Consider the following 26,543-nt stretch of genomic DNA (forward strand, 5'->3'; position numbering starts at 1 on the left):
GTCTCGAACCTTGACTAGCTCGGGATCTTCCAGCTGTGCCTTTCTGATTCTCTCCAACAGATCAGATTGGAGTGTTAAATTATGTAATTTCCCGACCACGAACTCAATCCTTGCACTAACCATTTCCGAGGCTAGTTGAGGGGCTATCATAACTGTAGTACAAACTTGCCCGGGACCTTTTCTGCTTAAAGCATCGGCCACAACATTGGCTTTCCCGGGGTGGTACAGTATTTCACAATCATAATCTTTAACCAACTCCAACCACCTTCGTTGCCTCATATTCAGATCTTTCTGGGTGAAATAGTATTTGAGACTCTTATGATCTGTATAAATTTCACACTTTTCACCGTAAAGATAATGTCGCCATATCTTTAAAGCAAAAACCACAGCAGCGAGCTCTAAATCATGAGTTGGATAACGCTGCTCATAATCTTTCAATTGGCGAGAGGCATAGGCTATGACTCTGTCAGCTTGCATCAGAACACATCCCAGACCCTGTCTGGAGGCATCATAATAAACCACAAATTTTTCTCGATCTAATGGCAAAGCTAACACCGGAGCTGTTATCAAACGTTGCTTCAACTCCTGAAAACTTGTTTCACACTTATCTGACCACACAAATCTCTGATTTTTCTTGGTCAATTCGGTTAGGGGCATAGAACGTTTAGAAAATCTTTCGACGAGACGTCGATAATACCCTGCTAACCCGAGAAAACTTCGAACTTCCGTCACAGACTTGGGCCTCGACCAATTCTTCACTGATTCTACCTTGTTTGGATCAACCATAATTCCATTCTTTCCAACAATATGACCTAGAAAGGACACCTCAGACAACCAGAATTCGCACTTTTTAAACTTTGCATACAACTTGTGATCCCTAAGTCGCTGCAATACCATTCGGAGATGATACTCGTGCTCCTCTTCTGACTGAGAGTATACAAGAATGTCATCGATAAACACTATAACGCAGTTATCGAGGAAATCCTTGAATACCCTATTCATAAGATCCATAAAGGCCGCAGGAGCATTAGTCAATCCGAATGACATTACTAGAAACTCATAGTGCCCATATCGGGTTCTAAAATCAGTCTTTGGTATGTCCTCCTCCTGAATTCTGAGTTGATGATAACCAGACCGTAAATCAATCTTCGAAAACACTGTCTTTCCCTGAAGCTGATTGAACAAATCGTCGATTCTGGGCAACGGGTACTTGTTCTTAATCGTTAACTTATTAAGTTCCCGATAATCGATACACATTCTGAGGGAACCATCCTTCTTTTTCACAAAGAGAACCGGAGCTCCCCAAGGCGATACACTGGGTCGAATAAACCCAATATCAAGCATCCCCTGAAGCTGCAACTTAAGCTCCTTGAGTTCTTCTGGAGCCATCCTATATGGAGCTTTAGAAACAGGTTTGACTCCAGTTGCCAGATCAATTACAAAGTCAATCTCTCGCTGTGGCGGCAATCCCGGCAACTCCTCAAGAAACACATCAAGAAAATCTTTTACCACCCTGACTACCTCAGGCCCAAATGTTTCAGGTCTACTAGAGTCAAATACCACCGCTGAAAATCCTACACAGCCATTGCATAGTAAATCCCTAGCCCTTAATACCGAAATAATCGAGATTCGAGACCCCTGAATTGATCCAACATAAACAAATGGATCTTCACCTTCTGGCTGAAAAATCACCATTTTCCGCTTACAATCTATACTGGCCGAATACTTGGATAAAAAATCCATTCCCAGTATAATATCAAACTCAGTTAATTTCAATTCTATGAGGTCAGTACTCAATTCTCTATCTTCGATCCTAATTGGCATAGACCTAATACACCTATTAGAGATAACCAATTCCCCGCTAGGCATTAGGGTTCCAAACCCTCTTTCTAAAATATCACAAGGCCTACCCAAAAGATCAATTACTCTTGTAGCTACATATGAGCGTGTAGCTCCCGAGTCAAATAATACTGTAAACAATAAGTTGTTGACGGAAAGCTGACCTGTCACAACAGAAGGACTGGCTGCAGCATTAGCTTGGGTGATGGCAAACACTCGAGCAGGAACCGGTTTCACTTCTGCTTTCGGCTCCTCTTTCTTTGCCTGGGGGATATCTTTCTTGAAATGCCCCACCATGCCACAAAGGAAGCATGTCTTCCGATTACACTCTCCCGGATGATGTTTCTTGCACCGTGGACACTCAGGGTAAGAGTAACCCTGGCGTCCTCCTCTGCCTTGGTTCCCACGGAACCTCTTACTTTGCCCCGAGCCACCAGAAGCTGGAACAACTTTTCTTTTCTGCTCGGTGGTGGAGTCACCACCATCCCTACCATAAACAAGAGTAGGAACAGTGGGGGTTCCACCAACACTCGGAGTCACCCGGGGCTCCTAAAGGAATTTCACTGTACCCTCGGCTCTCAAAGCCTTTTCAACCATCTCTGCATGTGTGGTTGCTTCAGTGGTAGTAATCACTAGATCATGCCGAATCTTTGCACTCAAACCCTCCAAATATTTTTCTTTCTTTCTAAAATCAGTTGGCACAATTCCCGCTGCCAACTTGGCCAACCGGTCAAACTTTGTCGTATATTCAGTAACCGACATTCCCTTAGTTTGAACCAATTCGGTGAACTCTTTCTGCTTTGCACTGCGGACTGCTTTGTTATAATACTTGGAGTTAAACAACTCCTTGAATTTTTCCCAGGTCATCAGCGTGACGTCTCGAGTGAGGGTTATCAACTCCCACCACACGAGAGCGTCTTCCTAAAACTGAAAAGTGGCGCAGGTCACCCAGTCATTTCCAACTACTCCCATAAAATTGAGGATGCGTTCAATCACTTAAAGCCACTGCTCGGCCTTCATCACATCAAGACCTCCCAGAAACACTGGAGGTGCCTGTTTCCGGAATCTTTCATACAACGGCTCCATACGGTTGCCAACAACAGGTTGTTCTGCTGGCACTGCAGGAACTGCAACGGCCTGAACCACTTGAGGAGGCACGGCAGGAGGACCCTGCTGCCTCAATCTTTGGATCTCTTCATCTTGTTGGCGGATTCTATCTTGCATCTCCGCAAATCTTTGCTCCCAATCAGGAGGAGCTTGAGGTGGATTTACAGGGCGACCACCCTGAGCTCTACCACGGCCACAGCCGCGACCACGAGGATTTTGGGGATTCCTCTGACCGCCTCCGATCTCAACCATATCACCCTGACTTCTTGTATTTCGCGGGGCGTCCATTTAATAGGACTTAGCCTGCGAATCCATAAGCCAGACAGGTTAGACAACGATCAAAACTTAACACCGCTCTTAATAACTTAAAAGGCATCACACTTTCTTTTCTTTTTAAAGAAATATATTTAATTGAAATCTAATATGCTTCCTAAAATACTTTCACATTTACATTGATATAAAGTACTAAACAAGTACGGGCTTACTGAACCGTGAACCGAGCTTTCTCTGATGAAGATTGTACATGTCATAGCAAGCTTCGGTAGACAAACCTGGCGGCTTTGATACCAAAATTGTAACGCCCTAATACTAAGGCATGCTACAGTGCTTTTTGAATTATTGTGCAATCTTTGCTAATCAAAGAAATTTCTCAAAAAACGTGTCAAATTAAAACTTTTGCATTAAGTACTAAACTTTGTAATATAATAAAATATTTACAAGTGTCGGGATCCCGTTTTAAACTTTGTAAAATTTACTTTTCAAGATGTACATTCCAAAATACACAAATTTGCAGGTCGCACAGCGACTTTCAAAATACAACTCCCAGATGTCCAGAGACCGAACACTCCAGGTCGCGCCGCTTGACATGTACAATCTCACCCGAGCTCAGGTTCACTCCTGTTCAGCCTTCACCTTTCCTTTACCTACACATGGAAGCAGAAACTGTGAGTCAACAGACTCAGTAAGAAATGCATATAACATATCATATAATTTTCGACCTGTAAATAGGCGCCCATACACCTATTTACAGAGCTTAACAGATGAGTATGAACGTTCAACACTAGGGTACAACCACTATACCACATACACATCGTACCTCACTGTACGAGTGTTGCTAAGGCTTACCCCGAACACTGAGTAACGCTGAGTGATGTACCACACACCTTAGCATTTTCCCGTGCCCGTGTTGGTATCACTGTATCGTACTCACAATGACAATAATCACTATACTAATGCACTCCACAACTTATTCATACAAGTGTTTGTAGTGCAAAACATAATTTAAGCATGCATATACAAACACATATACACATATTCAGATAATCACATCATACATTATACCCAGTTCTTACCTGTTTTCCGAATTCAAGTGTGCTGGCTGACCTGAACGGAATTCTCGTGCTAGATGGATGCCCTAATCACATATTGAAACCGGGTAAGTCACATCATTAAAACCCTAATCCTGGGAAATCCAAAACCAAAACCCTAGGTTCTGCTATGCTCTTAAAGGGTTATTCTAACTCTGGAAATGGGGACACACCCAACCGAGGCATCGAAATGGCAAAAATTGAGAAAATGAAAGGCTCGGGGAACCCTGCCAAAATCGGCTAGCCGGTTTTTGTGGCATTGGCCGGTTTGCACCAGTATTCCCCAAACTTTTCATTTGTTGCTCAATCTTCCACCAATTGCCATGAAACCTTCCAGAGCACCTATTCAATGCATAAACAATAAAATACAGGTAGTATTTCACAGAACAAAACAACAAATCTCAACTTGCCATTAAAGCTCAAAGCTTTGAACTCTAAACTTAAAATTGCATAAAACCATCAACACCAATTAAAACCAGCAGCTAGGACTTAGAATCAACTCAAAAAGACCCTAAAATTCGAACCCTAGGCAATTCAAACCTTAACAGCCCCTAATTTACAATTTCACATATTCAAACCAGGGAAAAAGCTTAAAATCACATCTTCAAAAGTTCTAGGGCTTTACCTTAGATGAAACCCCCTTGAATTCTAGCTAAATCCCAGAAAAACAAGATGAACAAGTTGATCCTTGCCCTGGTTTGCTTCAGCCGAAGGAAGGAGAGAGAGAGAGAGAGAGAGAGAGAGAGAGAGAGAGAGAGAGTTCAAGAATAATACAATTTTCCAATTTTTCTTCTTTTCTTAATTTTCCACAAATGAAAAGAGTTTTTCCAATAACTCTTTGCTGAAAATAAACCTAGGTTAGGTGTCAAACACCTAGGCAGCCACCTATTCCCCATTTGTCCAAATGACAAAAATGCCCTTTAAGGTATAACTTAGGTATTTCTAAAGCTAGGGGTAAAATGGTCAAATTCCATAACCCCGCTCAACCCCGATAATTTATTTCCTCTAAAATATTTCCCACTATGAAATAAGATTCTAAACTTACCCATGTGATCAATCTAGCCATCCATTGCATTTTCCGTTGTCGCCGAGCAAAAATTACAAAAATAACATATTACACATATATGCTAAATAATACCCCTAGAGTTTAATAAAATCTCCGGAATTGAGAAATTATAACTCTAATATTTATTTCTAAATATTGGGGTCCACAATTAAATTAATTCACAAATAATAATAAAATAATAAAAATTAGTGCTAATTGCCTTTACTAATCAAAAATTACTAGAGCGGTCATTACAGTTGTAGCTTTCTTTTTGGGCCTTGATTTGTGACAATGTTTCTTCTATTTTGTTTTCATATTGCTATATTACTCCAACTCTAAAATTAATACCGAATTACATTAAGTTAAATATTTTCAAGTATAGAAATTTTTGTATTTGATTTCATGAAAATAAATAATTAAATTCTAATTATTTACCCAAAGATACACTTAATGATGTATTATTTTACACGATAATCACTTACATTCTGTTTTGGAACCTCTATTTGACGCTTTGACTGTCTAGGAACGATACTACATCTATTTTGTGTTGCTCCATACATAGAAAATGGGTTTGTGTAGGTGCTTGCATGGATGCTGAAGGTCCGCAGATAGCCAGAGTATACTCAGTCCTGGGAAGAAGGACTTGAGGAACAAACCCTGGAATAGATGCAGAAAGGGCTAGTGTTGGAGGGACTCCGGAAGCTTACTGATAGGCATATTCTAAATTGATGAAGCCTTGTGCCCTTGAAATGAACTCAGATAGGGTTTCAGCTCTTCTTCTTTGCATCTCTCCCCAAAATAAGGAGCCAGCTGTAAGTCAAGATTGTAAGGCAACAAGATTCATGTCATCATTCACCTGTATCTTAGATGCTGCCTCCATCATTCGCTGAATGAATGTTTTCAGGATCTCTCCCACCTGTTGCTTGACATTTGTGATGGATCCCACCTCCATGTCGTTGTCCTAGGCAGTTATGAACTGCCTTTGGAAGGTAGATTGCAGCTCTTTCCAGCTATGGATCGATCCAAGAGTTAATCTTTTCCACCAATCCTCAGCAAACTTGGTGAACATTAAGGAGAACACACAGACACTTGTCATCATCACTAACCCTAGCTACTTGCATCATCTTGTTGTATTTGGCCAGGTGAGTCCTTGGATCTGTGCGCCCATTGTACAACTCAATCTGACACACAGCTTTGGGTCCTCATTCTTAGAATCGGTGAGGGCCCACTTTGCTTCCAAACAAGCTTTGTTAAGTATTTTGTGATAGTATTCTAGAGATCTTGTCCGCAAAATTTCATTTAAATGATTCATAAGACCATTCCCTCATGGCCTCGCCTTTTCTCTTTTTGCTATTTTGTACTTGGCGTCAAGACGCCTTCAAAGATCTACTGTGGACCAACTATCATCAGAATATTGTCCTCTGGTCCCACCATCATATTTAATGGAATGATTGGGGTGATTTTTCCTTCCTTGGGCTTGGGTGCTTTCACACCAGTCCCTTTTTTTCACTATATTACCTTTTAGAGCAGAATGGCGTCCAAGCCCAGAGGCATCGATGACCTTCTGTGCCAGGGTAGGTCTCCTGGCTAGATTTACACTTTTTTGAGGAGGTACAAGAGTTGTAGGGTTCTGAGGGTTACCCACTTTTGCGTTTCCCTTGTCCTATACAAGAGCAGAGGTTCCAACATCAGCAAGGTTTTCCTTGTTGTTTCCATTGACACATTCCACTAAAGGGTCTTTGTCAAATTCTTCTTTGTCTAGATCTCCAAATTGTCTTAGAGGCAAGCCATCATTCTCTCCATCCTCTTAGACAACTTCTCTTGACGGGCTAACTTCTCATGGGCTTTAAGTCATTTTTGGATACTCAAACTACTTCAAGATCTTGCTCATAATAATAGCCATCCTTGTAGTACATGTCTTTGATAAACCTATTGCTGTCTTGTTCTTCATTTTTAGCATCTCAATCTTCATCGATTCAGTTGGGCTGCTTGTTTAGGTTACTCTCTAGGTTATCAGCATTGAATGCATCTCCACCTCTCACATCGCTCGACTGAGCATGCTCTAGAGAGAGAGGGTTTACATCCTCTATGACAACATCGAGGCTGCCTTGAGGAGTATTCTTAGTTACTGTTTTTCGAGTAAACACCATGGTTGCAGTAGCACTGTGGATTTAGGTCTTTCTTCAGCTATCAATGAAAGCAAAAAAAACATTTGTTGAGATTTTCATAAACTAATATAATAAGAGCTTAAGAAAACAATAACAAAAGAGATGTAGATTTTTACGTAGTTTAGGTGTTAATGAGCCTTTGTCACGAGTCAGTCTAATAGTCGTTACATGCGTATTTGATGTTATTACAGTGTTTATGCAAGACATTCTAACTCTGCACTCTTGGTTTCTCTTGAAAAATAGGAAAGCTTAGAGTAATTTTAACAGAGCTTCGACTATCTTGATTTTGATCCCCCTTTTGTATGAAAATAAAATGGTATTTATAGGCTAAAGGGTGGGTATAGACTTGTCCATGACCCGGCTAGGATTTCTACAAAAAGCCCACTAATGGGGTAAAATACATGTAAAGTGAGCTGACTATTGGGCCCCTTGGAAAGACTTGTGCTCGTGCATTGAAGCAGCTGGACAATAGGGGACCACCATTCGTAGAGGATGCATGTCACCAAAAGGTTTAACCTTGAAAAGTAAATACCTTGAATAACTGTCTCGCAAAAAGATGTATGAGGTCCATGCACTACTATGTTCTGGCACTAGGGACAAGATCTGATCCTGTGTCAGAGAAAAAGCATAACCGTCGTTGGGCGATCAAAGTTTATCCTCAAGGCAGACGTCTGCATCCCTTTTGGGCGGTCAACGTCTATGATAGGCCCTTCAAGTACCTGTCTAGGTATCACTTGGGCAAGCTTTGAGCTTGGGCCATTCCGAATCCTAGAGTGGTGGCAAGCCTTCCGTGTCCCAGGGGGCATAAGGAGGCTAAGTAAATCTCTGTGTACCCTTTGGCCTAGATTATTTTTGGATTCGCAGAGCCTCTCCATGACTTAGCTTCACAGAAGATGCTCATTTAATGACTGTCTGGATCAGTACTTCTATTCTTATGCCACATGTTTCTTCCTCTTGGAACAAGCTAACAATGACCAAAAAAGGAGAACAAAAAGAAAAAAAAAAAAAGAATGAAATAGAGAAAGAGAATGAAAGGTACAAAATAAATAATTAAAAAAAGCAATTGCTTAGAAGTGAAAATTTCGTAAAAACATTAACTTTCAAATGAAAAAAAAAATCATAAAAATGTAAAAAAATAAATAAATAAATAAATAAATAATAATTACTTATATTTTTACAAACTCTTAGTATATAAGCCATAAAAAAACTCTTATAAAAAGTGAAAATTACACATTTTATGAATTTTTATATAATTTGTGCAAAAATATGATTTTTTTCCCCAAAAGAAAAGTAACTTCATGGGAAAAATTTGATAAAAAAAAAAGTTACAAAAAAAAAAAAAAAACAGTACAAATCAATTGATTACCTTAAAGAGAGGTAACTAATTATCCTAGTTAGCATTTATTTTTCTATATTAGTTTAACTTCTAATTGCAAATAAATACCTAAGTTTAATTTTTGGCGTTAATAATACCTCAGTTATAATTCTGGAACTTTTGTAGGTACCTGACTGTTAAGTGTTAAGTAAATTACCACGTGGCATTTTCTGATTGGTCCAAGTCATTAAATTTGTATTTTTTTAAAAAAAAATTAATTTAAATACACCAATAAGAAAATGACACGTGGATAATGACTTAATATTTAACGGTTAGGTACTTACAGAGTTCCAAAAATATAACTTAGGTATTATTACCGCTAAAAATTAAACTTATGTATTTATTTGCAACTGGGAGTTAAACTTAGGTATTTATGCCGCAAATTACTCTTTCCATAATATATATTTTTAAATTATTTTTTAAAATTTTCTAAAAAAACCATAAAAAAATTCTTATAAAAACTTAGAGACCATGGTCATAGGCATAGCCTAGTAGTTTTACACTTTTCCTCAAAAAAGAAGTTCCAAGTTCGAATCTCATTTCTTATGTCAAAAAAAAAAAAAAAACTTAGTGACCAATTTTCCAAGAATGAGTAACTGAATTTTCAATAATTTAGTAGAATGGGGTTACAATTATAGGCATGGCAAACATTATGAAATCTGGTTACTTGTTTTCAAAACTTATTAACCATATTCTTATAGATTTAGTACTCTCAGTATCTCATAAACACAGTAACCCATTTTACATTTTGGTTATTTTTGTGGTAACTCTCTAAATTTTGATATTTTTGAAAATATTACAAAATGTTAACATTATTTGAAACACAAGACAATATTTATTTTGTTGAAAAACAAATAGCGTAAGATATATTTAACAAGGTACGTTTTTTCTTCTCCAAATTTCAGTATTTTGGTAATTAATCTATTCATTTCTATAGGTGGAATGATATTTCTGTATGATTGAAAACATTCCTATATTTTTCTCAATGTTAATGATCCATTCCATTATTTCATTTGGAATGATGGCCTGGGTTTGATGTTGGTCACACGACGATGGCTATTTTCCCACATTTGCATTCTCTTTTTTCATTTTTCACCAAAATCCATTACCAATTTTGCTTATGTTGCTACCCAGTTTACAAAGAATAATTAGGAAATTTTTAACTTAAGAAGCAAAATCAAATAATGTAAAAAGTTCAGAAGCAAAAATATTAATTATTCGTTTATAAAACACAAGAATGTGATGAAAATCGACTTATTTAATTTAAGTGAAAGTTGAATCCACTTTGATGTGCTATTTTTCAATTGACTAATTATTTGTAAAAAAAACGCCACGTCGGTGTTGTTGTATATACTCTAATTAAAATAGAAGTTGTAATACTCTAAAACTAAAATAAAAGCTGTATTACATATTGACTATTCATGCAGTAAATACATATAATAATAATAAAAAATTGTTCTTTAATGTAATCTGGACAATGAGTTTAGTTCCTGCGGGAATAAATAAAATGTAATATTATTTGTTGATCTCTTGGGAATTTTGAATAGTCAAGAAATGGAGCAGTGGGTGAGATTTATGTGAACAAGTTTGAAAATTCTAACAAGCTGACGAACTGCTGCCTCTTTCTTTCTTGGAAAGTTGGAAACGATTAAGTGGATCCCCATGATGGTTTGTTAAATTGGAATAGACTAAATAGTTGTGATTTGTTTTTGGTAATAATTTTATAATGTATTTAGTGACTAGTGTAGTATGATGATGATGGTAGTACGGTCATACCTTAATAGTTGGTTGTGTATATAGTATAAAATGGTTTAGCTTAGAAGACGATTGTTTGAAAAAGTAGTAAGTTTTAGTGATAGTTTGGATGATGGTTACACAATTTAAAAACCTAAATGTGCTATTTATAGTTTCTTACCCTACTTTGTGGTTAAAGTTAGTTCTTCTAAATTCTTCTTTTACTAGAAGAAATTGTATCTATACACATCTAAATAATTCTAGAGTTCACATAGTTAGTATATTCTAGATTAAATCTTATCTAGAAATTACTAGAGGTTCTTAAAGAATTTTTTCTAGAAATGTGTAGAAATTTTTAGACTAAGGTGCTATAGAAATGTGTAGTACATTCTAATACTCCTCCTTGGTACATATTTCTTTAACTCCAATCATGTCTCGTAGTAGCTCGAGTTTTCTTCTTGGTTAAGCCTTTGTGAAAATATTTGTTGATTGTCTTCGGTCTTGTAGTGTTTCAACTTTATTTCTTTGTTAGCTTCTGCTTCCCTGATGAAAATATATTTGATGCTTGTATGCTTCGTTCTGCTGTGAAATACGAGATTCTTCGCCATTGCTATAGCTGATTTACTGTCGCAGAAGATCTTTAAAACTTCTTCTTGTAATTTTCCCAGGTCTTTAAGTATTCTTTTGTGCCATATAGATTGGTATGTAGGCATAGTTGTTGCAATATATTCTGCTTTATGCAGATGATTGTGCAACAGTTTCTTGCTTCTTTGATGCCCAAGAAAATATTTCTCATCCAAGTGTGAAGGCATATCTTGACGTGCTCTTCATGTCGTCAACTGGTCCTGCTCAGTCACTATCTGTGTAGCCAATCAGTTTAGACTCATTTGTAACTCCGTACCATATACCATATAGTTTTGTTCCTCGCAAGTATCTGAGGATTCACTTGGCTATTCTGTAGTGAACTTGACTTCATGCATGAATCTTTGATAGAAGTCTAATTGCATACTGTTGGGTTTTGTGCCCTAAATAAAACCCATTACAATCTGATTATTTATCAATATAGAATTTTGAAGTGATTTATGTTTACATGTATGTTACATGCTTATGGTTTAATATATATATTTAATATATGCACAAAATCAGTTAAATCCAGAACATATATTCATTCACAATTACATTATGGTCAATACAGTGGAATGTGATTGTGATTGATATGATTCAAAAGACTTAGTCCCTGTTCATCAGTGTTTTGGATTTACACTGATGTGATAATCAGCGATAAAGTATACTTACACTTGGAGTAAGTGTTATGTTCTTTCCAGTTGATTGGTAAAGTATACTAGTTTCGCATGTATGGAGTATACATTGGACTGGACCGATATTGTACTTAGATAAGATATTATAAACTTACCGTTGTATCTTTCCAAGTCAATATCAGAAGTTGATCTTAGATTAAGAGAATCTAAATCCTGATATGCTCAGGCTCAATCTCAGGAGTGCTATTCATGTTCTTTGATTTATTAGTTAAGCCTACTTCTGGGTCAGGGTGATACGTATATTTTGGGAACATGATAACATAACTGAGTGGGAGTGCTGAACATAAATATAGAATCTATAGCTTCTACTGGTGTATAGAAGTCAAGTGATGATTCCCTTCGAGCTTAGTTAAATAGAAGTAAATGGATGAGCTCTTGTTTCAGTGACTATATATATTAGATCACTAAAACATCATTTACAGGTAACTAAGTGTTTTAAGGGACAAAATACATTGAGGGGTGTAAACGGTAAATTTGTCCCATCTCGATGTAAATCATCTATATAGAGGATCTTTTAATCACATTAAGATTATAACAATGGTTAAATGAGATAGCATATGTATATCGTGAAACATATAGTATGCTCTATATAAGTCTGAGAGTGCAATTCTAAGTTCTAAGAGTGGATTCAACAAGGAATTAATAAGTTAGGGATTTACTTGGTAAATCAGTTCAACTTATTGGAAGCTCGGCAATATAGATCCATGGTCCGCATTCTAGTTGAGACTATACTGTTTGTACGACTCTATAATTGATTCATGATTAATCAATTATAATTCTAAAAGTTAGACTATGTCTAATTTGTGAATTCTCACAGTTTAAGGATGAAATTGTAAATAAAAGGGTTTCTAGGTTTAATTATTAATTGAGAGAATTTTCATGTCTAATTAATAATTATTTTAAATGACAATATTATTTAATAATCTATTTTAGTTATTAAATAATTAGTTTTGCCATTTAAATAGTTAGAATTAGAAAAATGACATTTTTGGATAAATAGAAATAAAATTGAGGAAACTGCAAAATCCAAGTGAGGCCCATAACACACCATGGCCAGCCACCTCTTTGCATGTTTCCCAATTATTATTTTTAATTTTAATTGCCATGTAATTGCTAATCAAAGCCTAGCAATAATAGGAAAGTGATTGATCACACTAAATAAGGCACTTAATCAATTACACACTAAAAGAGGAAACTGCTTATTTGGAAAGTTGAGCTCTTCCCTTTTCCTATATAAAGACGCCCCTCTCTTCTCTTGGTATGTTCTGATGTATGAATCATAACTCACGAAATCAAGAGAGAAATAGAGAGAAAATTTCGAGATCCTTTGTGAGAGAGAAGTGCCCACACACATCATACAATACCTCAATCATAGTTTGGAAGACTGTGAAGGATCACATCCAACTGAAGGACATTCGGGCTCAGATCTTGATTATACTCTGCTACAGACAGGAATCAAGGGTTAAAGATCTGAGTGGAAGGAGACACTTAATTCCGCTGCCATCACTGTAAGTTATTCTTAACTTTTATGTGTTTTGTTTATCGTTTTAGAGGTTCATATTTAGGTTGTTAAATCAACATACTTGTGAGTAGATCTAAGATCCTGGTAAAATTAATTCCAACAACTGGCACCAGAGCCATGGTAATTGATTTTCTTGCAAGAAATTTGGACTTAAAACGATTTGTTTGTGATTTGGATGGTTTCATGGTGTTTCATATTAATGTTTGATTGATGTTTGTGAATTCTGGGAAAAATAATTGATTATTTGTATCTAAAATTATTTTTATTGGATAGTTTGGAAAATTCTAAGCAAATTACCTTTTTACAGAACTTGATTTCGATTTAATTTGAATTAGTTATGAATTTTTAAAAATCGAAAAAAAATCGAGGTGGTGAGCACCTTCCCTACGCGCGCGGAAATCATGCACAGGAGTGCATGCGCCGAGTTTTCTCGGCTGTGTCTCCCCTTCCACGAGCGCGGACAGTATGCAAACAGTATGCTTTGCATACTGTCCGTGCCACATGCCATTTTTTTTTCCGTTTTCTTCAATTTTTCATGCTATTTCATGGAATTAACTTCCGATTTTTTGTGTAGTTTTGTATTTTGTATTTTGTTTTTTCAATTTTCAAATCTAATTATCAGAAATAAATTAATTTAATAAAATTAATTTTAGATATTAGTGTAATTTGAATTTGAAAATAGATAAAATCAAATTTTGCTTACCTCTTTTCTTATTTTCTTTAAAATTTGATTATTTTATCTTATTTTTAAATATAAGGTCAGAAACTAATTTTTTTTATAAAAATATTCTTTTTGTAATTTGACCTTATTTAGAATAAGATTACTATAATCATGGTATTTTAAAAGGGGAAATAAGATATTTTTGTTAACTTTTAAATTTTGTTATTCTTACTTAAATTAAATTGTAGAATCAGAAAAGGGTATGTATTTACCATTTTCTATTTTATTGAATATTTAATTTATTAGATAACATGATATTTAAAAGAAAAGTTAGCAAATTTAATTTTGAAATGATATTTAGGTTACTTAAAACCTAATTTTTCAAAATTGTAGGTTTAATTTAAATATTATTTTTTTAAAAAAAACGAAATTTATTTTTTAATTATATTTCGAAATAAAGTTTAATATTTTAAAATTAAATAAATACTACTTCCAACTATCCAAATCTAACTTGTTGCAGGAGTATGTGTTTTAGATTGTTTCTAAGTTTTCTAAAACCTATTATTGCTTGATCTAAATTGCCATGGTTAACTTGTTGACAGATCCAATGACCTGATTTTAACAAATGGTTCAATTGTCAATAGATCAAGTAAATAATTTGTAACAGGTAAATTTTACATTCTTCTTTCATCTGTGTATGACCTAGAAACATGATAGGGTCCATCCAAATCTGTGTGCCTGTGTGAGCCTATATGTTTAATTTCTGTTATAGACACATATAGGTTGTTGTTGCTAAATAAAATATCATAACTTGATAGATTTTATTTAGGCTCATTTAGTTAATGGGCCTATTCAATTAATAACAGTTTTTCATTTTAAGGTTAAATTCCTCTCTTTTGGGCCTTGTGTGAGAGCTGGGAGACTTAGAAGTGGGTACGACATACTGAACCCAGCCCCCCCTCACATGAACAACTCCAATTGTGAAGGCTCATTTGCCTAATTTGGATAACTGTGCTAGGTTAATTAAATTAGTTTGACCTAATAAAATTGAATAGCAACATAATTAATTTCTTTCTTCGAAATTAATTTAAGAAAAACGTAGTTTGTAGAATATTATTTCTAGATAAACTATTTGTATTTTTCTTGTATTTAATTAAATAAAGAATTTTAACTAACTAGATTCTTTCTGAAACTTACTTTTATTATTTCATTAAATATTCCTATTTAAGTTATAATTTAGTTATTACTAATTTTCCTTTTTAACTTGAATTTGAATATCTTTTGAATTTAATATTAAGTTGAGGAATTCTAGGAATTGGTTATTGAAGATTCTTAAAAGATATTTTTTAAGTTGGTTTTAAACTTAAAATGGAATATCTTTAAATTAGGTAGTTACCACCTGATTTTGATATTTAATTAAATTTTATTTGGAAAATTTTAAGTTGCAAATTATAGATTCTTTCTATAATAACTTAAATCAGATATTTTCTAAATCTTGAAAAGATACTTAGTTAAATTGAGATATTTTCTAGATAGTTATTTTTATACTAATTATTATTTCTAATATAGGAAAATATCATAGATTGTGAAATTAATTTTGGTACAATTCAAGTTAAGAATATTTTTCCTAGTATTGAACTGGAAATTAATAATTAAGCATTCTTTACGCTTAATTATTTATTTCCTGAATTTAATACATTTAATTAAATTGAAAATTAAATATCTAAGTTGATTTTCATAATGATACTTAAATATTGTTATTTTCATGATATTTAATTAAATAGAAAATTATTTTAAGTTGGGTATTTCCATAACAACTTAAATTTGAATAATTTTCAAAATATATTTTAGCTATTTTATTAATCATTTTTTCGAAATTGCATTTGATTATGCAAGATGATTTTGAATTTATCTTGAAAGATAGATTAAAGTTGTAAATTAATTATCTTAATTAATTTTGAATCAACTTAAATCAATGATTTTTTTCATTTAATGATTAATTTAAAATAAAGGGACTCAAATATATTATTAGAAATTGAATTAATTAGTCAAGAAAATCTAGATAGATAGTATTCTTGCTTGAAGTATTTTTTTTTAAGTAAATTTTGATTTATTTTAATGTATTTTGAAAATTGTATATTTTTGGAAATACAATATATATATATATATATATATATTTGTAGAAAATTTTAATTTGAGTTACAAATTAATTTAAATTAATACAACTTAAATTAAGTAATTTTCTTAATATTTATTGGAAAATTAATACTAAGATGGAAATAATTCATTTTATTTTCTTAACCATCTGAGTTTAATTTTATAAATATTAAATTAAATTTTATTTAGAGTTTTATTCTAAATTTAAAATTTAATAAATATATATATTTAAAATAAATAAATAATAGAAGAAAATACATTTTAAATAATGAGCTTTATTATTATTAAGATATTCGATCTCCATTGTTGGTTTTACATAGCTATTATTTTAGTGAGTAATCCTCCCTAATGGAGGAACGTTCATTAGTAAGTTAGCACCGTTTAATCTCGAAAGATAAGTATATTTGTAAGTTTTTTATATTAGTATTGATCACCCTAATGGTGGCAACTGTATAAGACTTACAAACGTATGAAATAATGGTAGAAGCTCATGAAATAGGAATGACCTTGACTCTCGTCTAAACTGACAACGTCGGATTCTCTTTTCAATCGAATAAAAGGTTGCTAGAATGTTTGTCATTTTAGATGAGCTGACAACTCTATTCAATGGATGATAGCTTTGACTCTGGCCTAAACGGGACACTGATATCAGTTTGTTGAAAACCTTAGAAATTATTTAGGATTGTATTTTTTTAGTATTTTCTCTAGTCATTCCTACTTGCTATGTGCTAATAATTTCTGAATAAGATTTTGTGTTAAACCATAATTGATATCTATTCATTATCTTGTAGTATCCTGAATTGTAATGTCGAATCCCATGTTATCACTGTTGACTGAAAATAAGCTAAATGGAGCTAACTTCCCAAAATGGAGAGAGAACATTAATATTGCTCTCATAGGTGAAAGTGCCCTATTTGTGTTGACTGAGCCGTCTCCTGAGCAGCCATGTGACAATGCAACCAAAGCTGTTAAAGAGAAGTTCGAGCGTTGGCAGAATGCTAACAATAAAGCTCGTTACTTCATGCTTTCCAGCATGGTTCACACCTTGAAAACAAGGTTTGCTAACACTGTCACAACTGCAGAAATCATGACGCAGTTAACTGAGCTATTCGGTATGGCATCTATCCAGTCTCGCTTTGACGCGACTAAGAAATTCATCAACGCACGGATGGAACCCCATCAGAATGTGCGTGATCACCTTCTCCAGATGGCAAGTTATTTCCAGGAAGCCCAGAATCATGGTGCTGAAATGGATCAGACTACTCAAGTGAGTCTCATTTTGAATAGTCTGACTCCAGACTTTCTGCCCTATACATCAAATTATGTCATGAATAAGAAGGAACAAGACTTTCATACGTTAGTCAACGACCTTCAGACATATGAAAATTTGATTTGAGGTCCCAAGAAAAGAGGGAATAAACGTAGAAATTCTGGAAATGGTAATAAGACGAGTAATCCTGAGGCACACGTTGCTTCTACTTCTAAATCCAATAATAAGAAGAAGTGGAAAAATGCCAAGAAGCGAGCTCAAGCTGCGAAAGCAGCTAAGAACAAAAAGGTTGGAGCTTCTGGTGATACACCAAAAGGAAAATGTTTCTACTGCAATGAGAAAGGCCATTGGAAATCCCAATGTCCTAAGCTTCTTGCAAAGAAACAAGGTATTTGTTTATAAACTGATGTGTTTTAGTGAATTATTATCCATTTGGATTATTAATTTTGGACTATTAACCTTGTTTATTATTCTTCTTATAGCTCAAGCTTCTTAAACTCAGATGCTGTCTTAGCGAGTTGGATCTAAAAGTTGGATTGTGGATGGAGGTCGTCTATGATAAAGAAGAAGCTCATTTTTTTTTTTGAATTAATTGTTTAATTTTCAAACAATTTGGATTTCAAGTTTGGGATTTTATTCCCTGTTCGTTTCTCATAATCTTGCAAACAATTTTTTTTGGTTTATAATAAAATTTATTTTTAATTGCAATTTATGAGTTGAGCTTCAGTACTTTATCTTATAAATCAATTACCAATTGTTATATTTATTATGTTTGTATGTGTATGTGTTTTTATTATTGATACAAATTCTATAGTTATTTAAACTCCTTACAGAGTTATTACTACATAAACATAGAAATAATTTCTAGTGTTTATGAATAATTGTTAATTCTAAAACAATTATTGAGAATTTGTTTGATAAAAAGATCTTTTGATCTGATAGGGGTGGAGAAAAGTTAAGAATAATATGCAGTTCAACGATCTTTTATATCTAATGAACTCTGGATTATATTCAACTCCACATATTCTCTATCACACTTAGGGAATCATGATCTTTACAACCTTTAGGGGTGGATCATAATCTCTATATACTTAGGGGTGGACTTTACTCCACAGTACTCTATGTGACACATAATTTTAAACATGGAAATAATATAATAAATTAGCTATTATCAGAATAAATCCTTGATCTTGATTATATGTTCCAGTTTATATTTACTGTTGTAATAAATAATGATACCAATAAAATTCTTTGATAATGTATCACATTACCTTAAATGAGTGGGAGAATATTAAAATTCTTTACCCATCTTCATTTGGTTGACACTTGTGATAGGAACTTAAGAACACTACTGATAAAATAATCTAACCATTCACATGGATAGAAATAACTTATCAGAATTATGAGAATAAGATAGAAGAATTGTTGCATAGTCTATTCGAATGACTTGAGTCAAGATTTCTAATCCTCATAACATTTTATGGTATCTTGATTTGATTGCTTAATCTCTAGCAAGTACTTTACACTTCAAATACTAGACTGCTATGTTGTTGATGTAGTCTTAAAGAAACTTACAGTTTCAGACTAAGATATTAAGTCACAACGAGATATCCCTCAAAACAATAGTAAAAGGTTAAAAGTTTCTAACCAGACATCTACTATTGAGTGGGAGCCATCTGAGATGTAATCAAATGGGGAACATTAGGGGACAGTCAAGAAAGATTTATAAAAGTGACCTATATGTTAGAAAGAACTATGCATTAGTGATCCTAATATCCACACCGACTCATTAAGAATTTTGAGATGGTGGTTACTCTGGGGGTGGAGGAATCATTGTAGAAGAGTGTAAAAACCCATCTATAATAATTCAAGCTTCATCAGAGAAGGTATAACTTTGTAAATTCGAAATTACCAGAAAGTTATTTTACTGAAGAAAACCCTACACTGCATTATCTCAATACCAAATTTTAAAATTTTAGAGATATGTCTTCTGGTTGTTCAGATGTACTTAATGGGTAGAAAGGATTTCAGTATCCCTTGATGAGTAAAGCATATAGTTAAGGAGGTTTCATGAGTTTTATGAACCTGGTTCCAGAAATATGGGTGGATTCAAATATACTACACTTGATCAGAGGATCGAGACGAAAGATTGATTGTAATGCACAACTTGTTTTATGTTAGTGCAAGTGGGAGTTTGTTGGGTTTTGTGCCTTAAATAAAATCCATTACAATCTGATTAGTTATCAATATAGAATTTTGAGTGATTTATGTTTACATGTATGTTACATGTTTATGGTTTAATATATATATTTAATATATGCAAAAAATCAGTTAAATCCAAAACATATATTCATTCACAATTACAGTATGGTCAATACAGTGGAATGTGATTGTGATTATATGATTCAAAAGACTTAGTCCCTGTTCATCAGTGTTTTAGATTTACACTGATGTGATAATTAGCGATAAAGTATACTTACACTTGGAGTAAGTGTTATGTTCTTTCCAGAACATTGGTAAAGTATACTAGTTTTGAATGTATGGAGTATACATTGGACTGGACCGATATTGTACTTAGATAAGATATTATAAACTTACCGTTGTATCTTTTCAAGTCAATATCAGAAGTTGATCTTAGATTAAGAGAATCTAAATCCTGATATGCTCAGGCTCAATCTCAGGAGTGCTATTCATGTTCTTTAATTTATTAGTTAAGCCTACTTTTGGGTCAGGATGATACGTATATTTTGGGAACATGATAGCATAACTGAGTGGGAGTGCTGAACATAAATATGGTATCTATAGCTTCTACTGGTGTATAGAAGTCAAGTGATGATTCCCTTCGAGCTTAGTTAAATAGAAGTAAATGGATGAGCTCTTGTTTCAGTGACTATATATATTAGATCACTAAAATATCATTTACAGGTAACTAAGTGTTTTAAGGGGCAAAATACATTGAGGGGTGTAAACGGTAAATTTGTCCCATCTCGATGTAAATCATCTATATAGAGGATCTTTTAATCACATTAAGATTATAACAATGGTTAAATGAGATAGCATATGCATATCGTGAAACATATAGTATGCTCTATATAAGTCTGAGAATGCAATTCCAACTTCTAAGAGTGGATTCAACAAGGAATTATTAAGTTAGGGACTTACTTGGTAAATCGGTTCAACTTATTGGAAGCTCAGCAATATAGATCCATGGTCCCCATTCTAGTTGAGACTATACTGTTTGTAAGACTCTATAATTGATTCATGATTAATCAATTATAATTCTAAAAGTTAGACTATGCCTAATTTGTGAATTCTCACAGTTTAAGGATGAAATTGTAAATAAAAGGGTTTCTAGGTTTAATTATTAATTGAGAGACTTTGCATGTCTAATTAATAATTATTTTAAATGACAATATTATTTAATAATCTATTTTAGTTATTAAATAATCAGTTTTGGCATTTAAATGGTTAGAATTGGAAAAATGACATTTTTGGAGAAATAGAAATAAAATTGAGGAAACTAAGTGAGGCTCATAACACACCATGGCCGGCCACCTCTTTACATGTTTCCCAATTATTATTTTCAATTTTAATTGCCATGTAATTGCTAATCAAAGCCTAGCAATAATAGGAAAGTGGTTGATCACACTAAATAAGGCAGTTAATCAATTACACAGTAAAAGAGGAAACTGCTTATTTGGAAAGTAGAGCTCTTCCCTTTTCCTATATATAGTCGCCCCTCTCTTCTCTTGGTATGTTCTGATGTATGAATCATAACTCACGAAATCAAGAGAGAAATAGAGAGAAAATTTTGAGATCCTTTGTTAGAGAGAAGTGCCCACACACATCATACAGTACCTCAATCGTAGTTTGGAAGACTGTGAATGATCACATCCAACTGAAGGACATTCGGGCTCAGATCTTGATTATACTCTGCTACAGACAGGAATCAAGGGTTAGAGATCTGAGTGGAAGGAGACACTTAATTCCGCTGCCATCACTGTAAGTTATTCTTAACTTTTATGTGTTTTGTTTATCGTTTTAGAAGTTCATATTTAGGTTGTTAAATCAACATACTTGTGAGTAGATCTAAGATCCTGGTAAAATTAATTCCAACACATACATTATGCCTGGTCTTGTAGCAGTTAGATATAGTTGGTTACCGATTAGACTTCAAAATTTTGATTCATCTGCTTTTGGTGAGCCATCTTCCTTCTTGAGAGCTTTGTTATTGTCTAATTTAGTTGATACAATCTTCTATTCCTCCATTTTGAATTTCTTCAATAGTGTCTCTATATACTTCTTTTGTGAGATGAAGATCCCATCTTCTTTTTGAGTTATTTCGATCTCGAGAAAGTATTGCATTAATCCCAAATCAGTTATCTCAAAACTCTTCATCATCTCTTCTTTAAATTTTTTACTTATTTCCTCATAATTTCCTGTGTAGATGAGATCATCAACGTATAAAGAGACAACTAGTGTATCCTTCATACCTTGTATTTTTTATGTATAGCTCACTTTTTGCTCCTCCTGTATCCTTATTCAGTGAAATAATGGTTGATTCTACTATACCAGGCTCGTGGAGCTTGCTTTAAGTCATACAAGGTTTTTCTAACTTGAGAACTTTATCTTTCTGTCCTTGCACCACGAACCCTTGAGGCTGCTCCACATAAATTTCTTCTTCAAGATAACCATTTAGGAATGCTGAGTTCAAATCGGGTTGAAAAATCTTCTATTTCTTCTATGTGGCTAGAGCTATTAAAGCCATAATAGTGTCGAGCCGTGCAACTGGAGCAAATGTTTCATTGTATTCAACTCTATATTGTTGAGAGTATCCTCGCAACTAATTTTGCTTTGTACTTTCGGATAGAGCCATCTGCATCGAGCTTTGTCTTGTAGACCCACTTGACTCCTATAGTATCTTTGTCTTGAGGACGATCTATAAGCTCCCAAGTCTCATTCTTCACAATCATCTTTATCTCTTCATTCATAGATTTTTTCCATACTTCTTGTTTCTGAGCTGCTTCAAAACTTTTAGGCTCCATAAAGACTAAATTACATGTCTCATAGATCTCTGATAGTGGTCTTGTTCGCCTTACTAGTGGGTCTGATGGGGATTCTATGACTTGTGCAGGTTGATTCTTTATGGTAGGTTGAATTGGAACATCATTTTGTTGATGCACTGGAGGTCTCCTTAATTGTTGGTTACACAATTTAGAATCATTGATGTAATTTTCCATCTCTTACACTTTGTGGTTAAAATTAGTTCTTCTAAATTCTTCTTTTACTAAAAAGAATTGTATCCATATACATCTAAATATTTTTAGAGTCCACATAGCTACTATTCTAGATTCAATCTTATCTAGAAATTATTTAAGGTTCTTAAAGAATTTTTTCTAAAAATGTGTTGAAATTTTTAGACTAAAGTGTTGTAAAAATATGTAGTATATTCTAATACCCCAATTTTATATTTCATTAGGTGGCGTTTGGTTGGAGGTAATGAAATGGAATGAAAAAAAAAAGGAAACAATCTTTACTTCATTCTTTTGTTTGGTTGCATATTAATGTGTTGGAATGACCTTTCCACTTTTTTAGTGGAATGACTATTCCTTTTGAAATAGAAAGAAAAACCATTCCAATATATGATGAGAAAATATTTAATAATTTTTTTATCAATTTTTTTTTATGTATTTTAAATTTTATTCTATTCTATTCTTATTTCTATTCTCATTCTCATTCTCATTTCTATTCCTACGTTTTCATTCCTTCTAACTAAACGCCACTTAAGATCCACACAGATGCGGAGCTGTTTTGGCTAGTTCTAATTGCATTGGACTGGGTTTTTCTCGTTGCACTATTGTAGTTAATGATATTTTGGTTTCTTTTAAGTATTTCCATGTGTTTTAATTAAATTGTCTTGTAAAAAAGAGTCAACTGTAACTCATGCTTTAGCCAAATTAGCTTTTCCTTTAGTAGTTGAGCATGCATGTGTGGTGACCGGGATGCCCACCCGTGATGCAGTAACTTTTGATTTTTGATTGGTAATGAATCTTTGATTTGTCTTGTTTGGTAGCCTTTTCTTGAAAATAAAATAAAATGCAAACTGCATACAATATGAAAAACACATATATAAGGAGAAATGGTGTCTTTCTAGGAAGCATTTCACGTAAAAGAAACTCCTAAATTTTCAGCACAATTTGATTTTGCCTAGGGCTTATTAAAAATTCTTCTTAAAATATAAGGTTCTTTTTATTTTACTGTTAAAAATTAATATTTTTACTCCTGAACTTTGAGTAATACAAAATTTTGCTCCATTTTATTAAAAAAATTAATTTTTTAAAAATAATAATATTCTATCATTTTTAAAGCAATTATAATATTCTATTAATTCAAAAAAATAATAAAAAATTATTAAAAAACAAATAAATAAAAATATTAATTTTACTAAAAATATTTTAAATATTTATTTATCAACATGTATTTTAAAAAATCAAACCAAAATTATTGAGAATCTAATAAAAATATAAATAAACGTAGATTTTTTTTTTTAAAAAAAAAAAATTAAACTTATTTATATTTATAAAGTCATACCTTAACAAATAAAGAAAAATAATTAAAATTCAATAAAATATAAAATTATTTTGAAAAAAAGTTATAAATTAAACTAAAAAAAAATGTTATGTTTACTTGTTCAAATCTATAATTTTTTGATAAAAACAAAATATATTCAAGTTTGTTCTGTAAAATTTAGTTTTTAATATATTTTTACAACATAAATTTTTAATATATTTTTTTAATATCTAAATAAATTTTCTAATAAAAAATAAATAATTTTTTTTATCACGTAATTAGTTTTAAAATTTTAATTTTCTTAATCATTCAATATAATTTTTTTTAAGATCTAAATTAATTTTTTTAGATTTACTAAAAAAATATTGAATCTTTCCTATTTTATTTTGAGGGGGTACGTTTTGATAGTTGCCAAAGTTTAAGGAACAAAATTGCTAATTGATAAAGACATGTTATCATTTAAACGAAATAATGGGACAAAATCAAACAAAATGACTAAATTTCTGTATATGTAATAATTCAGGGGAAATTTTTAACAAGCCGTATATTTTAGGGACCAAAATCAATATTATCAAAAATTCAGAAGGGGAAATTACTAATTATTCTTTAATTTAATGTATGAGTAAGTTTCTATAAAAAAAAAATGTATGAGTAAGTTATTATTTTTTAAACAAAAAGTTATTATTTTTTCAATAATGAGATAATGAGTTAAGTACACTAAAAAGAAATGATAAATGAGAATTATCTATCAAAATTAGTCTTTCATTCAATTAAGGTGCACTCTAATTGTGTAATTACTATGTTGTATGTAGTTACTATGACGTACTTAATTTTTGCCCTTGAATTTTTTTTAGTCATTAAAAATTTTATCTGAATTGTTGAGATTGTTAGATTTAAGGATATTTGTCTAGTTTCATTCAATTTTACTAATTATGTGATTGTCCATGTACTAAATCATGTTTCCTACACTTTGATATCTATCAAATCATGCCCCTTGAACTTTGACATGTATCAAATCAAGCTCTCTCAACTTTCATCCAAGGGGTACCCAATTTTATGTACATGGGTGAGGACTCACACACCAAACCACCACACACACGCGCTCTGCCATTCGTCCGAGCTGGCGGGCAGGTGTGGTGTCACTTTATTTTTTTGGAGAAAATTTATTTATTATATTATTATTTTTTATTTAATTAATTAAAATAATTTTGTACGTGTTTAGTTAATTAGTAAGACAATTTCTCACTCTGTATTTTCGGTAACATTCACATGATCGTTCACACGATCCCAACGATCAAAAAATGACTTTCTTCCTATTACTTCATTCTGTGCGTTCCTATATAATGCATCAGAACCAACGGGAGAAAGACATCATTTTCTCACAAAAAATATATACGATAACATATATAATTATAATACATATATATTCTAAGCAGTAGTACGATTATTGGGTGTGGTATTTCGAAAGTTCTCTATCGTGCAATAAAGCTCCGATACAGTGTAATCGATTGCATTGTTTTATTCTAGGAACGATGAGGCTGATAGTCTGCTTGCACAATTGTGGAAAATACCACAAATGTCTTAAAGAGAGCGATCTAGTGTGCGACTCAACCCAAATTTTAATTCGGTAAATTTATTCATTTTATTTTCTACAACAATTGTTTTCAACAATTTTAAGATGTTATGTTTCTACCATGACTACCGATGAATTCTGGTGTTCTTGATATTAACAAACCTTTTTGTTTTGAGGGAAACTATTTTAAAAGATGGAGATAGAAAATATTATTTTTCGTCACTATGAAAAAAAAGGTTGCTTATGTTCAGATGACTGATAAACCTGTTGTTTGTGATACTTCTAAGGATGATGAAAAGTAGAAGCAAACTGGTGATTAGCAAGCTAGGTCGAGAATGATTTTTTATGTAAAAATTATATTCTAAATGGCTTATCTGATGATATATGTGACTACTATAATTTTGACAAAACTGCCAAGGAAATCTGGGGAGGCCAAAACTAAGAAGTACGCTGTCAGCCGCTACCTCAAATTCCAGATGACTGACAATAAGTTAGTAGAGGCTCAGTCTTATGAACTTCAGAAAATTGCTCACAAAATAATTTCTGAAGGTACGTCTTTAGATGAACAATTCCAAATTACTGTTATTATTGACAAATTACATCATGGTTGGAAAAATTTTAAAAATATTCTTAGGCACAAGACAAAAGAATATTTTTTTTGAAAGTCTGATCACTCGCCTTCTCATTGAGGAGGAGGCTCGTAAACAGGACTAAAAAGAAGAAGTTCTTGTTGTGTCAAACAACAACACTAAGAAATCTAGTGCGATTCTAAAACCCACTGGGAAAAATTTCAAGAATAAGAATCGCAAGCGTGCTCCAAATCGTAACAATAATTC

This window comes from Cannabis sativa, chromosome 6, assembly GCF_029168945.1.
Source record: "Cannabis sativa cultivar Pink pepper isolate KNU-18-1 chromosome 6, ASM2916894v1, whole genome shotgun sequence".
NCBI lineage: Eukaryota > Viridiplantae > Streptophyta > Magnoliopsida > Rosales > Cannabaceae > Cannabis > Cannabis sativa.